Source organism: Aristolochia californica, unplaced genomic scaffold (genome assembly GCF_029961685.1).
Source record: "Aristolochia californica isolate CCGP_79_NKW_82.1479 unplaced genomic scaffold, dmAriCali1.0.hap1 SCAF_2, whole genome shotgun sequence".
In the NCBI taxonomy this organism is placed as follows: domain Eukaryota; kingdom Viridiplantae; phylum Streptophyta; class Magnoliopsida; order Piperales; family Aristolochiaceae; genus Aristolochia; species Aristolochia californica.
In genome coordinates this window covers 46,904,531-46,918,971 of record NW_027181881.1, presented here as the reverse complement: position 1 = coordinate 46,918,971, position 14,441 = coordinate 46,904,531, and the positions used below count along the sequence as shown (strand labels likewise).

The 14,441-nt window shown below is 35.5% G+C and overlaps 1 long non-coding RNA gene across 1 annotated transcript; it reads left to right on the top strand.

Annotated features, from left to right (window-relative positions):
• The first annotated feature begins 7,545 nt into the window (after positions 1-7,545).
• On the top strand, positions 7,546-12,457 carry LOC137955434 (uncharacterized). Its single transcript, XR_011113150.1, has 3 exons — positions 7,546-7,586; positions 12,129-12,315; positions 12,400-12,457. It is a non-coding gene; the product is annotated as an uncharacterized lncRNA (long non-coding RNA).
• Positions 12,458-14,441: the final 1,984 nt, after the last annotated feature.

The window sequence follows — 14,441 nt, the reverse complement described above, 5'->3', positions numbered from 1 at the left end:
TCGCTGTCTCGCTCACCTCCGCGCTATCACCTCTCTTGCCACTGCATTTGCAAGTAGGAGTAGAAATTTGAAATATATACTTACACGCAAGTGGCATTTGCTGTTAGAATTTTACTGTCAAGCCTGATTTTATTCCTTTCTTTTAACAGACAAAGAAAGGAACCTCTGAATGGAATAAACTTTGAAACATTTCTTACCTGCTTTAACAGACAGGCGAGTCTACTTTAATTGGAGCTCGCATACGTTATTCTGAATGATTTAACTCTTCTTTACTGAAAAGACACAGTCGAATTAATACAATTCATACTCGGATGAATTAACATCGATCAGGGATCATGAACAGTGTCATCCACGTAGAGCAATAACCTTCTTTGTATCTCTCTATCGATCAATACAAACTCTTGTAATGTTGTTCTCTTATAACATAAGTTCATTTTTAAAATTTTAATTTATTTGAGAAAAATGGCAATAAACATGTTTCAAAAAAATTATTTTTTTTCCTAAATTTAGTTAATTCTCCTTTGACGAAAAGAATAGTGTTCATCCTCAGATATTTTTCCTTTGGAGGAGTGCTGCAACGATCGCCAAGCTTAGTTGAAGATCCGTTTCGCTGACACCATAAAGAAGGGTGAAGAAAAGCTGTTGGAGATAGCTGAGGTGAGGAAGGCCGTTCGTCCTAGAGGAATGCGTTTGCTTGCTTCATGAAATTGAAAGATTATTGTACCTTTTGTTGTCTTTGATTCAACCTTCTCTGGTGCCCAAATTGCCAAATACCTGAATATGACAACAAACACTGGATAATGAGATCATAGAGAGGCCTCCGAAGTCGAGATTCTGATCTTGGTAAGCTACTGAAAAAGGCTCCCCCAAAGAAAGGTCCCTCGTCTTTTTTGTGGCACAGCCTCTCTGCCCATGATAGAACAGAGAGAAGGGGATTCCTTTTTTTTTTTTTGTAAACAATAATTTTAAGAAAAAATGAACTAAATAAGTGTTCCACTTCCACCCTCAATCTAAACAGGCTTTACTGGACACACATAAACGCTTGAATATTCCAAAAATTCATAATATTTACCCTCAATAGAATTTGATCCAGTTCAATGCAACTGTGATCGATTAATCAAGTTCTTCACCCTCAATAAATATCAACGGATGAGAAGCTTCTCCGATATAATACATGACAACAAACTGTCTGAGCCCTTTAAATCATCACAAGAGACTGCAACCCATATCATATGCACTGATTTTGTTGTTCAACGTCCTCCTTTCAGCAAGATACCAACTGAAGTGGTATACCATCCCATGCTCTCTTAAATGATAATCCAAAGCATAACCTTGACCACCTTGACCAAATCTCCTGCCATTACTAGCTCATCCCAAAGAACTGAATTCTTAAGAGTCTGACTGGCTCACCGAGGAATCCATCATTTACTGCTAAATACTGTTCAGCTTCCAGTTTTATCTCTGAAAATCTCCCTATCCATGCACCAACTGTTTACTTCTTTGGAGATAACTCCATGCTTACATACCACTCCAAAACCTCAGCTTCACAACAAATGCCTTTACCAAAATATGTCCAGCTCAGCCTTCTTCATAGCAGGTGCCATCTTATTCATCACAACTTGAACAGAGATACCGATACCAGCATTCTGAGACACAAACTAAAACATGGATGAGAACAAAAAAAGGTCTGTTTGTTACAGTGAAAGAAAACTATGCTGTCAATATTTAACACAGTGAACAAAACCTTTACTTGAAAGCTATCTCCTAATTAGTTTTGTTGATTTTGAAAGATCTTACTTTGAGTTAAGACTTAGTCAACCCATCAAGAGGTTTGACACCTCGGGGTGAAAGAAAGTTCCCATGACACCTTATTTTGGGAACTTCTTTTGATTTTGATTGAAGCCTTCTATTTGGGTTGTTTTATCGCTTGTTTTGGTGCCATACTTTTGTATTCTTTGCACCTCCAGATGACCCCTATACACCGTCTCTTCAATAAAATCTATTTCTCATGCCCCTTACTGTGGGTGGAGTCATGGAAGCCGCTATGAATTGCATCCTTTTTGAGAAAGTAAATTCCAATGCACCTCACACATCCCTGGCTCACCTACTTGTTGACACTGGAAAACTGTCATCAATCATATTAATCATCATATTACCTCCCATGTCACATGGGTGGCCCCTCCAAAGAAATCTCTAAAGCTGAATTTCCACGACAGCTCATGGGACAATCTGATTCCTGCTGGGGAGTGAGGGTGTGGTTAGTGACTCTTATGGTAATGTTTTCTTGTTTACTTTGCCCATTTTGGTCGGTGTGATGCCGCGGTAGGGAGGTTGAGAGCCTTCCTCCAGAGCCTCCGACTTGCAATGAATGGATTTTCAGTCCCCCTCATTGTTGAGGGCTCCATCGTTATCATTAGTTGGGATTCATGGGCTAAGAGTCAGGGACACTTTTTTATGTATTTCGATGAAATTGAGGACATATGTAATGTTCTGGCTATCTTTTTGCATCACACCCTTGGTGCCCAACTATATGGCAGACACTTAAGTTACAGGAGTTACCAGATAACAGCTCAGCGTCAACACCACATTCCCCATTTAGACTTTATTTCTTTGGAGCTTTGTTTTGTTTTCATTGCTTGTACTGTTCTCTTTGTATTTCCTCTCTTATGGAAGTTTATTCTCAAAGAATCCTCTCATCTCATTGTCCTTTAAAAAAATATATAGTGAACCTACAGGGTAATTTGGTGTTAGGTGGAAACTAGTCTGGAAACATTTCATTTGAGAGTGAGTGTGCATATATATCTACATGTACAAATACGTAATTTTCATTTATCTAGCATCCCAAGCAACACTGAAATTTTTATGTCATAAAATAGATGTTTCAAAAATAACACAAATACCTATACTAGCACAATAAAACAAAAAATCTTACTTGACTAGAAAAAGGATTTGAAACCAAATGATTATATATTTTCAATTTCCACAATATAATTTCTCATTCAAATAAAAATTCTTACTTTGTATCACATTTTTCAATGTCTTCAAAACAAATTGTTTTTTGCAATTTTCAGTCTTAATAAGCTTAAGTAAGACTACTATTATCATGTCTTGTGCCTCCTAAGTCCTAACACTTTGTAACCAGTTAGGGTAACCTTTAAGGAAGCCCTTCTCCAATTCAGAAAGTTTTTTTAAAAGCCAATAGTAAATATTTAACTTTCTCAAATGTATGATGGTTGGCTTTATAAGCGCTCCACATTCCCTCAACAAAGTTAAACAAATAATAAATAGCTCCAGCAGTTTTAAGCTTGGAAGTATGTTCCTACCTGGTCAACAAAAATGACCAGAGTCTGGGAGCGGCTCAACAATTATTGAATTCTATGAAGCGCTGGGCTAATCTACCGTGACTGTGAATCAAACTGCATCTCACCTATTACACCATGAAGTCCACATTGGGGGACTAGAGCAGCATGAGAGTGTGATGATGTGTATGCTACCTTAACATGGGAATGATGTGTTACTTTTGCATGAAAGTGAGCTCCTCTTCTTGTGTGGTTGTAGGTATCTTCACAGTTTTACCAAATGCTTCTCACCCATATATCTCAATAACTCTACCCTGCAAATAAAATTTCAGTTGGTAACTTTGGCATACACAAATGATAGATCTTATTGAGCTAAATGCTTAAAAACAAATAAATAAAATAGAAATAACTCAAATATCTACACATTGCATTGAAGCCAATTCAACACATGTCAGACCAAATAAATCTAGAAAACCTTACACATCAGAGCACCAACTCTGTCATCCGCCACAATGTGAAAGAAGCCACAGAAGTTCAGGAGAAATTAATCAATTACATAATTTTGAAGGACATATTATGTAAAAAATTTATGTTTTAGCTTTCCAAAATTAATGGCATACTAACAGACAGAATATGTAATTCACAATTCAAACTCAATAAACACGTGTTATTCATTGTAATTTTTGGACTGGGATACTTGTTCTCACCTTCAGTAAGCCTCCAATCCCCAGAGCTAGATCTTTAGAGATCACAGGAGATAACAGGTGGATTTCTTGAAAGGGAGAAATGCTGCAAAGATAGCATTGAATCTTTACCAAAATCACCAGCAAGACGTGAAAGAGCATGATGAAGTGCAGCATCTTTCTCAATATTTTTGCTGTCATCTTGTGGTTGATCTCTTTCTTATTCTATAGTCTCACCTGAACAGGCATGGGAAACTTCAGTACAGTGACTTACAATTCAGGATGCACAAAAATAGATATATTATTATGACATCATGTTTTCACAAAATGAAATCTTTAGTAATGTCAGATGGGGAACAAACATGGATTAAAAAATTTTAGTAAGCTGATTTATCACAAGTAGAAACTTCCATCCTCCATGTTGGCAAAATCAAATACTAGAATAAGATAGTTTGACCATAAGCAAGGATCCTAATGCATAAGCAGAAGATCAAAATAGCATCAATACCTTGAAATGAAAAAGAACGTGAGCCTCTTTGGTCCCTCTTTTTATTTTGAAAACAAAATGTGAATTACCAACTCATTTACAACTTCCAAATATGTCTCATCATAATAATGAAGTTAACATTACAAAAGGAGAAGATTGGGGTATGTATGTAAAACTACTGTCAATTATGCATTTCTTCAGGGCTCCGTATCTCAGTTGGATGATCAGAAACATCCATCAATGGAGGATTATGTAAACCGGAGATAATTCTCAATTTTAGAATATATCATTCAATCAATATTCCTTACTTAAGATAACTCAAATCACACCGACTTGTGCTACTTTTATACATCTCCAGTGGTGGATAAACAGTTATAAATTTTTCTGTTGGTCCTTCCAGGAACTCTGGCAAGTTGGATATGTTATGTGAAATATTATGTTTAACGATGAAAAACAAGTTTGTCAAATTTTGTTTTCAATATTGAATATACACGGGCGCGCATACGACACCCACAGCCCTTAGTGTGAGCTGCACCCAAGACCCCATAAACCTCTTGCCGCAATCGTATAGAATTCCAAAATATTGACATATAACATATTCCAGATATAAAAGGCTTAACGCGTCAAACAACCAATGCATCCACTTCATTTCACTCTGAAATTCGACAAACCGATCAAACGTAAAATAATAAAACTTGTGCCAGCGATATTTGCACCGAAAGCCATTAAAACTGATAAAAGAAGCTCGGGAACCTGTCGTAACGAATGAAGAGAACATGACGTTGACGTTCCAAAATCGCTGAAGCCAATCCAGTCCTGGATCGCAGACGAACCCACGGACACGACTGGATTTTCAAACTGGCGCCAGATTGCATTTACCCCGAAGCTTTTGGGTTTTGAAACTGGCGCCAGAAAGTCTGAGGTCAGTAGTCGGTTTAGGGGTTATTTCACAATTAAAATTGAAGTGAAAAATTGAATTAAAGTAAAATGAATTGATTCAACCCATCTTTGGGTATTAGTATAGACAAATTCAAGTGGCTGGAAAACAAATTTCAGTGTTAGTGCCCCCAAATGAAAAGTATAATATAAATAAGAATTAGTAACTTTTTAAAATATACTAAATAGAACATATAACTAAACATATAATTAACCAAAATAAACGTGATTACTATACTTATAAGTGATTTAACGTGTAGTTCATAATATATTAATATCTTAATTAATGAAAAATTATATTATATTACTTAATAATTAGTTTATTATAAATTAAAACAATAATTACGTGTGACTATAATAAATTATATAAAATTAATACAAAAATTAAAAAATAACATAAGAGAATATAATAAATAAACCTAATGGTTTAATTAATTATAGCAATTTGATAATTAAACCAATTAATGATTACATTTTATTATAAATTAATATACTAATTACGTGTGACTAGAATAAATTATTTAAAATAAATAAAATTTTAAAAATAACATAAATCAATATAATAAATAAATAAATTATTTTGTAATGACATAAGATATTTTTTAACATTAAAAATCACTATTTTAATACAAAATAAAAAATACATAATAAATTAATAAATATATTAATTTATCAATAACATAATATATTTATGTATGTATTATTAATTAATAATATATTAACACAAAATGTAAATCCAGTGGTTTAAAGTTTATTATAATTAAACTAATTCATGATTAAAGTTTATTATAAATTAATATATTGATTACGTGTTATTAGAATAAAATTTTAAAAAGTAAAAAAAATAAAAAAATAAGTCGTCGTCGTCGTTGAAGAGCCCTGACGCAAAAGAGACCTTCGCTTTTGGATTTCCTAGGTGGTTCTGAGACCTTCGAAATCGCCGCGAAATTCTGTTAAGATCGACCTCACGGCAACAAATATCCCTCCGTTACTCTGCGCCGACGAGGTTCCTGTCCCAATCCATTCTCCGAAGCATCATAGACTCGGTAAGAACTCTAAAATCCCGTGAATCGCTGATGCCGATGGCAGAAACCCTAGGTATTGCACAGTGAGAGAGACGGGATGAATGAAGTTGGGGTAAACGGAGAAAGCAGATAACAAAACGAGAGATGACAAGAGAAAGCAAAGAAAGCGAAGACAGAGGAAAAAATGGAGCGAAAAAAATCGTCGGGAGACGAAGGCCAAGGAAGAGGGAGAGGAGAATAGCGAATGAAGATAATTTTTATCTTTCGGGTGGGGGGAAGAAGCAATGCGCGAGGAAAGTGGATGATTCGCAAAAAAGGTAGGAATCAACTGTCTTCTGTTTTTGCCTGGGCAGATGAAATGGTGTAATCTCACTTTAATTCAAGTCTTTTTACACTATTGCCTTATTTGTGATGACCTAGGTAATGCGGGGAGAATTCATTCCACTTCATTGGGGACTAACCCCCCCTTAGTGTGGACACTTTGCTCGCTTCACGGTTTTTTAGGAACAGTGAAATGTCCTATGGTTCTAGAGGGGACACCAACCCAAGTTGGTTCTCAAACAATTTGTGAGTTTGACTCGTTAATATAGATTTTTTGTATAAAAATACCATTTATCGTAATCATTCTCGTCAATTGCCTCTTTTAGTTGGTTGATAGTTGTTCTTATTTTTTTCAAACCTCAAAGACAATCGATCAATCAACCTTTTTGGATCTCTCAATATCTAATGTTATTGTTTGTCAATGGAATAAACATTATCGATGGAGGTGTTTCTTCTTTATTTTAGATCTATTAAGGTAGTTATTACACATTAATATGCTCAAAGCCTTAGACTCTTCTATGATACTTTGAAGTTCAATACTACTAAGTTCATCGCAATATTTTCTTTACTTTTTTGTTTTAAATGTAGGTTCGGAACATGAACATTTAAGGAGAAAATGAATTGCTTTCATGTGTGGTTTTATAATCAAATACGTTTTATAATCAAGAATTGTTGGTGGTATGCCGACAAGGCCGGTCCATGCAAGCAACCGCGTCATATCCTGATATTTTCAAATTCGGAAGAACTAAATACGAATTTAATCCATTTTGGAGGGAGAAGATCTGGTTGATGAAGTGAGAGGAAATCAGAGGACATGTTGGGCTGCATTCCCGTGGTAAATTCATTATCCTTTTCTTCAGAATGTATTTGGGACCATCCATCGTAGATATTCTATTGCCGGATAACTAACCTGAGGAACTATTTATTATTCAGTATTTTCTAGTACGGTTTTTCGTTTTTACTCGTCGCAGTCGATTGCGTCCATACGGCAATCCTGTTTACCGTGCTCTTGATGTTGATGGGTTTGTATTACAGTATCTGATAAAGGGATCAAATTCAGGATTCAACTGGATTTGAGCAGAAGTACGTTTGCCCCCTTTATTTTTTTACTTCGGGTGACAGGTACGGTTGGGAATTTGCTAATGACCAGATGAAGGTTAAGTATTTCTGTATTCTGACTAGTTTTGGGCCCGTGGTTAAGTTGATTAATGTAATTGCTGTCTGTTTATGTATTTTTACGTGCTTTTATCTCAATTCTTTATCTGTAAATCTGTAAAAAAAAAAAAAAGAAAAAAAAACTTCACTTGTATCTCTTTCGTATCCCTTTTTCAAAAACAATCTTCATCTGTATTTCTGTATATCTCGTTTGCAAAGGCTTTTATGTTTTGGCAGTTGGTTTTATTGTTTAAAGCTTGTGTTTGTCTTGAAGGTGATGTCTGTATTGCAGCCATGTTTCTATTTACACTCTCAATTCGGTTAAACTGAGCTGATGTTTCTAAAAATTCTTCGTACCTGTATAATTTTTCTAAAAAGGTTCCAAACATTCTTGTTTGTTTTTGAGACAACTTCGTAATTCCTAACACAAATTGGGCATCTTAGGAAAAATCTATGATGAGATACTTCATCATTAATTGGTCATAGTGGAGTCAGTTTTGTCCCATCTAAACATAATGTTTTGTCTGTCATCGTTCTGACCAAATCAGATAGCAACACAGCTTTGATAAGTTTGGACTGCTAATACAGAAAGTAGGAGAGAGAAAAAGGGGGGGGGGGTGTCCTTTGCTATGGAAATGTGGTAACATTATTATTATTATTTTTATTATCATTAATTTTCCAACAATCAGGTAAAAAAAAAACTAGCGGTGTAATGCTGGTCGAAACTTAAATGAGGGCTGAAGGTTTTTATCCAGTTACTTAAGACTGCCTAAACTTGTATAGTCATTCTTTTTAAATTTAACTTTTCAGGTATTCCTTTTTACAGATTATATTCATAAATTCAGGTACTCCTTTTACAGATTCTTTTAATATTGACAAATTTGTAACATTAAAGCATTACAATCAACCATCATTAAAAATATGATGGATTTAATCCTTTGTTAAGTATTTTAATTCTTTCCTTCTTTCGTTGAATAAGATGCTTATTTCACTTAAATATACTTGAAACAGAAATAGATTAAACCTAGGTGTAGTCTATCACCTTTTAACCTGCCTTATAGAATTTTGAGCTGTTTGTAGAATGGTAAGATACTTGTTTAGTCAGTTCCTTTTCACAACCGGATATAAGATCTATAGGGCCTTTGATGATGCTATTTTTTTATCCTGCCCTTAGCAAATTCTGTTTGCTGGAAATTCCAGTTTCCATCAAGGTTGTTTAAGTGCATAGGTCCTTAAATATTTCAGGTGAACATGACAAAGGATTCTTTCTCTTATCATCTGGATGTACTTTTACATTTTCCCAGGGGTGGAAAGAAAGCCGGATGGCCTTTTAAATGTAGAAACTATTGCTTTGCTAAATGTTATTTTCTATTGTCTTGAAAAAGTTCGTAAATGTTATTATTTTTTTGAAAATGGTGGAGTTGCTAAATTTTATATGACTAAATGATTTTTTCTTGAGAATAAATAACTTAAATAGGAACTTTGATTGCACCGAGATCTTGACTCTGCTTCAACTATTGATGCATGAAATGCTGATAGTTTGAACCTTAAACTCTCCACTAATAGGTGAAGAAATAAAGACTGCCATTATCCAGGACAGAAGTTCGATTTATATGCAGAAATGTTGTGTCATTTTCTCTGCTTCACATATTGCACTTTCACTGCTGTATGACACCCACCATCAGACCTTTCGTCTGTCCTAAATATGAGTGTAATGTGGCCCAAGTTTGTCTCCTCCCCTGTCAATCTTCCCTTAGCCTTGGTGATAATGTCACTGAAAAAACACTGACACTTCTTTTACTAGTGGAACTTGCATTTTGCATGGGCCAACCAAAAGGAAGGGCAATATCACAGTGGGTGTACCCTACCAATAAACTCTCTAGATCTCTTTCAATGCTAAAATACAATTGGTGTTAACAAAGTGATTGACATGATAGCTCTGTCTTCACCCTCAGTCTGTACCAGGTAGTATAATGCTCTCTTTTGTATTTAGCTTGCTACAGTCCATGTGGTTTCTTGCATCTGTTGCTTGAATTCAAAAACCAAGGATTAAGAACTTTGCATTGGATATGAACCAGCTGTCTGTTAATCAACTTAGCCAAGTTTTTGAGTTGCCTTTCCGCTCTTTTAACATATCAATAAACAGTAACAAAAAACAATCATGGGGCCAACTTTGCCTTGAGTTCGCAGCTCCAGTCAGTCATATGCCATTCAATATCTATATCTTTTCCTTTGATTTTTCTGTTTGAAGCTTCTTTGACTAGTTCTTCTTTTGTATCATGTCTTTTTTCACCATTTTAAGTCCATATTAGTTTTTTATCTATTGATATAGCCTCAAAAGGCTTATAACAAAACAGTGTCGATGTATCTTCTCTGAAGCTATTTTGTTTGGTTTAATCCATGTTGGTGGTTTCAGGCTGTGGGTAAATGCCTTATGGAACTTGTATGTGAGAGAGGATAAAGATGTAGATGTTTACTGTTTATAGAGTATACAGAGTATATGTTCGAATTGAGAGGTATAAGTTTTGGGCAAAGTGGTGAGGTCTATGTCAGTGATTATTGTTGAGTTGTCCTATGTGTTTACATCATGTGAGTGGTATTAGGAATTAGGTTGAAGTTAGATGAGGTTCTCTCATTGCGACTAAACTATTTCTTTATTATTGTCTACTGGATGTTGCCACTAACTCATGGCAATGTTAGATGGTTCATCCATGTTTGGTGGTTTCAGGCTGTGGGTAAATGCCTTATGGAACTTGTATGTGAGAGAGGATAAAGATGTAGATGTTTACTGTTTATAGAGTATACAGAGTATATGTTCGAATTGAGAGGTATAAGTTTTGGGCAAAGTGGTGAGGTCTATGTCAGTGATTATTGTTGAGTTGTCCTATGTGTTTACATCATGTGAGTGGTATTAGGAATTAGGTTGAAGTTAGATGAGGTTCTCTCATTGCGACTAAACTATTTCTTTATTATTGTCTACTGGATGTTGCCACTAACTCATGGCAATGTTAGATGGTTCATCTTTTTCCAAAAAAAAGAAAAAAAGAAGTAAAATGGTTCATCGTATTCCTTATAAATTGTGCCTAACAAATTTCAACTATGATCTGAAGAACTCATTTGTGGTTATTTTATCGTTTTTATTACTTATGTACACTTTAAAAACTTTATTCTGATTTATGGACCATAAAAAAGCTTATGAGGCTTTGATTATTAATTTATTATATGAATAGAAATTGCTTGTTGCATCTCTAGTTTTGGTTGCTGTGAATCAGCTGGAGCTGATCTTGCCACTTGGGAATACGGTTCTCGAGTTCTGTTTCAATTCTGCTTACAAAATGTTTGCAAGTTCACATTCATATACAAAAGCAAAATCGACTTTCTGTACCCACTGTACCTTGTGGAACTTACTTTTGTCATATCAGTAGTCACATAAATACTTAATAAAAGGTGGAAAGTATAAGGGGGACAGTGAATTGAAAGCAGAGCAGAAGAGCACAGAGGAGCAAGTAGAGGATAGACCACAGATTCTATGAAGTAAAATAAGATAGACTTCCCTAAAGGACTATGGAAAGCAAGATCCTTGAAAAGTCCACATCTGAGAAAGGAGTTTTCTTAGATTCATTAAGGTAGACGTCCACAAGGAGTATTGAAAGCAATAGAAAATTAATAATCTGGAAAAGGAGTTTGCCTATATGAGGCCTATCCAAACCTCAGACTGAGACTTGCAAAAACTCTTGAATTTCACATCGAAGATATTTGGTCACAATTTTAGCTGAAACTCTGGGGATGCTATACTAATTTTCCTGTTCAAGGCTTTATGGTTTTAGAGTTAATCTTCTATGTTAAAGTGATATACAAACTTGTCTAAGAACTGCTGTGTGGCCTCTCCACTGGAGCTTGAGCTTCTGAGTTGAATATATCTCTGTGCTATTGGAGTAGGTTTAATGAGCCTCCACCAACAGTAATGCCTCTACCGGAAATATCCTCATATTCAGAGCTACAACCAGGGTGCACACATAAGGGGAAATGTTGAGAATTGTCCCATGCCAGTTGTAGGGTGATTTACCATGTTATACACGAACTATAAATGGAGCTGTCTGCATGAGCTGAGTGCCCTTCTTCATCATGCCATTATTGAAATGTGTTAACTGAAAGTGGTACAACGCTTTGTGCTCATAGAAGATAATTGCATGACCGGTTCTCTTATGTGTCTTTTGTTAAGGATGAGAAGCTGCAGGAAATTATCTTTAGGAGAAGCAAATTAAAAGAATCTAGCATTTCAAACCTGAAGTAACCAACCAAGAAGTCCTGAAAGTGATCATGGAGGATAGCTGATAACCCTGTGGTGGTTTTGTCAGAGTTGTCCTTATGGTACCGCAAAGCATCATGAAAACAACAACATGAAAAAGGTATAGGTCCTTAGTCTTTGTTGGATGTGATCGACAGACGGTTTCTGCCAAGTACTGATATGTGTTCATGACTTACTGATGTAGGTGAGGTGGAGTTTGAGGATTGAGTCCAATAGCTATGAAGTAGTCTTCCTGGTAATATAGTGAAGCACAAAAACAATATGCTACAGTGAAAAAAGAAGCTGTTGCAAAACCAAGAAAAATCATGCTAACATCATACCTTGTCTCAAGTATATCCATGTGTGGGCATTTTTTGGATCAGTATGCTAATGCAGCTGTTATGTGTATGTACATTTACTTTTAACATGTAAACCACTTCATTACAAACACCTATCATTCCATTATTGCTATTTGTGTCTATGCAGGATGTTTGGGTTATTTCAATTATATAGTTATCTTAGAGTTAATATATTTTATCATCACATGTTATTTCTCAATATGGTCACTGGTTTTCCAACTTAGCAGAAGAGAGTCTGAGTCAGAGACAGACTAGTGGATGTGAATAGTAAATAAATTTTTCAAAAACTAATATTTCAAAACCATGGATTTCAAAGGAGGAGACTTTGGTGCTACTGATATATGTCCGTGCATTGTGCATCAAATTCCTTAGTAGTGACATTTGCTTGATCTTAAATTTTGTGAAGGACAAACAAGGTGATTGCCAAATAGAAATTTAGATGTCAGACTACAGGGTTGGATTTTTGGCACCATAAGCAACAATTAATTTGGTGGTTCTCTAGTAAGAAGACAATGCTACACGGCTGTGGGTTGCACATGCCTATCTCTACTGCTAACATAGGCATGATGTTCATCAGCTGATTCTCAAGTGATCTACCATTGGCTAAGCTCAATGTTTAACTTTTTAACAGGTTCATCATGACTAAAATGTCTTTGAAGTTATATAGACCTCTACCTACACAATTCTGTTTCTTTACATTTGTCTTGCCTGGTAACTTTCAGGTTTGTCAATTCCAGTCAGGATATACTGAGATTAGTGCTCTGGGAAGCTTTCATAGCTTGGAGATTATCATTTATTGAATTTTATTTTAGGGTTTGTTTTCTAGAGGTTTATAGTAGTTTGACTATAAATAGTAGTTTGAAGTTTTTTTACATATGGACTTCCATTGGAGAGTTTAAATGCATAGTTATGAAGTTTGATGATTAGAAGCTCTATCCATGTGGATTTGAACCTTTCAACATCAACGTTTGGTTCTCAAAATGCAGTTCATCGCCATGTGATGATTTGAATCTTTCTACATTTATGTTTTTGGGTTGGAGTAATATTTTCTGGATGGCCCAACTTGTACTGCTGCAGTTTCTAAGTCAATATTTTATAATTGGTTGTTTCAGGTAGTAAAACGAGCAACGTGAGTGAAACACTAGAAACTGAAACACGTAGTGGAAGACGATACTCCAGTTCAAGAACCAAACGAATCAGAAAAACTGGAAAAGTTCACTCGCGGCCAACCAGCCTTGTAAACGAGGACGCGAACATAGAGGCCAGTGTAACAGTTGATGATGTAATAAGAGCGAGTGGTTTTGGTGCTACGGATGGCATAGGCAGCTTCCTGCCTGTTGCCATGGACGCCACTAACTTTGGTTTTGCAGGATCTGGATAGATGGTAACTTGGAATATGTACTAGGTCCTGGTCCTTGTTGCTATTATAGTTGTGGCAGAATGGAATGGAAGGGAGTTCTCTCTCTCTCTCTCTCTGGGCTCTTCTTGGTGATTAATTTCCATGAGTTGTTCTGCTTCAAAAAAATGTTCCAAAGTTTTGTGTTTGTGGACAAATATGTGCAGTTGTTACATGATGGTTAACTTACTCTTAGTCCGATTTTGTTGGATTTTGTAATCTTAATTTGTTTGTTAATTATTTATTGATTTCTGGTGTTATTATTCTTTAGATCCAGGCAATGCCATTGGAGCTTTGTTATTAAAAGAAGGCTGATTCCGATTACCCAAACATGGACGTGGTGATAAGATTCTTTTCCACGATTGCAGTCTTTGGATGTTCTTTAAAAATGATCCTCTCCATCTCTCACTTGGTGCAGTGGTGAATAAATGCTATGCTTGGATCTTGTAAAGATTTGAGATAGTATTTGACAGTATTGAGCCGTGCTGGCTC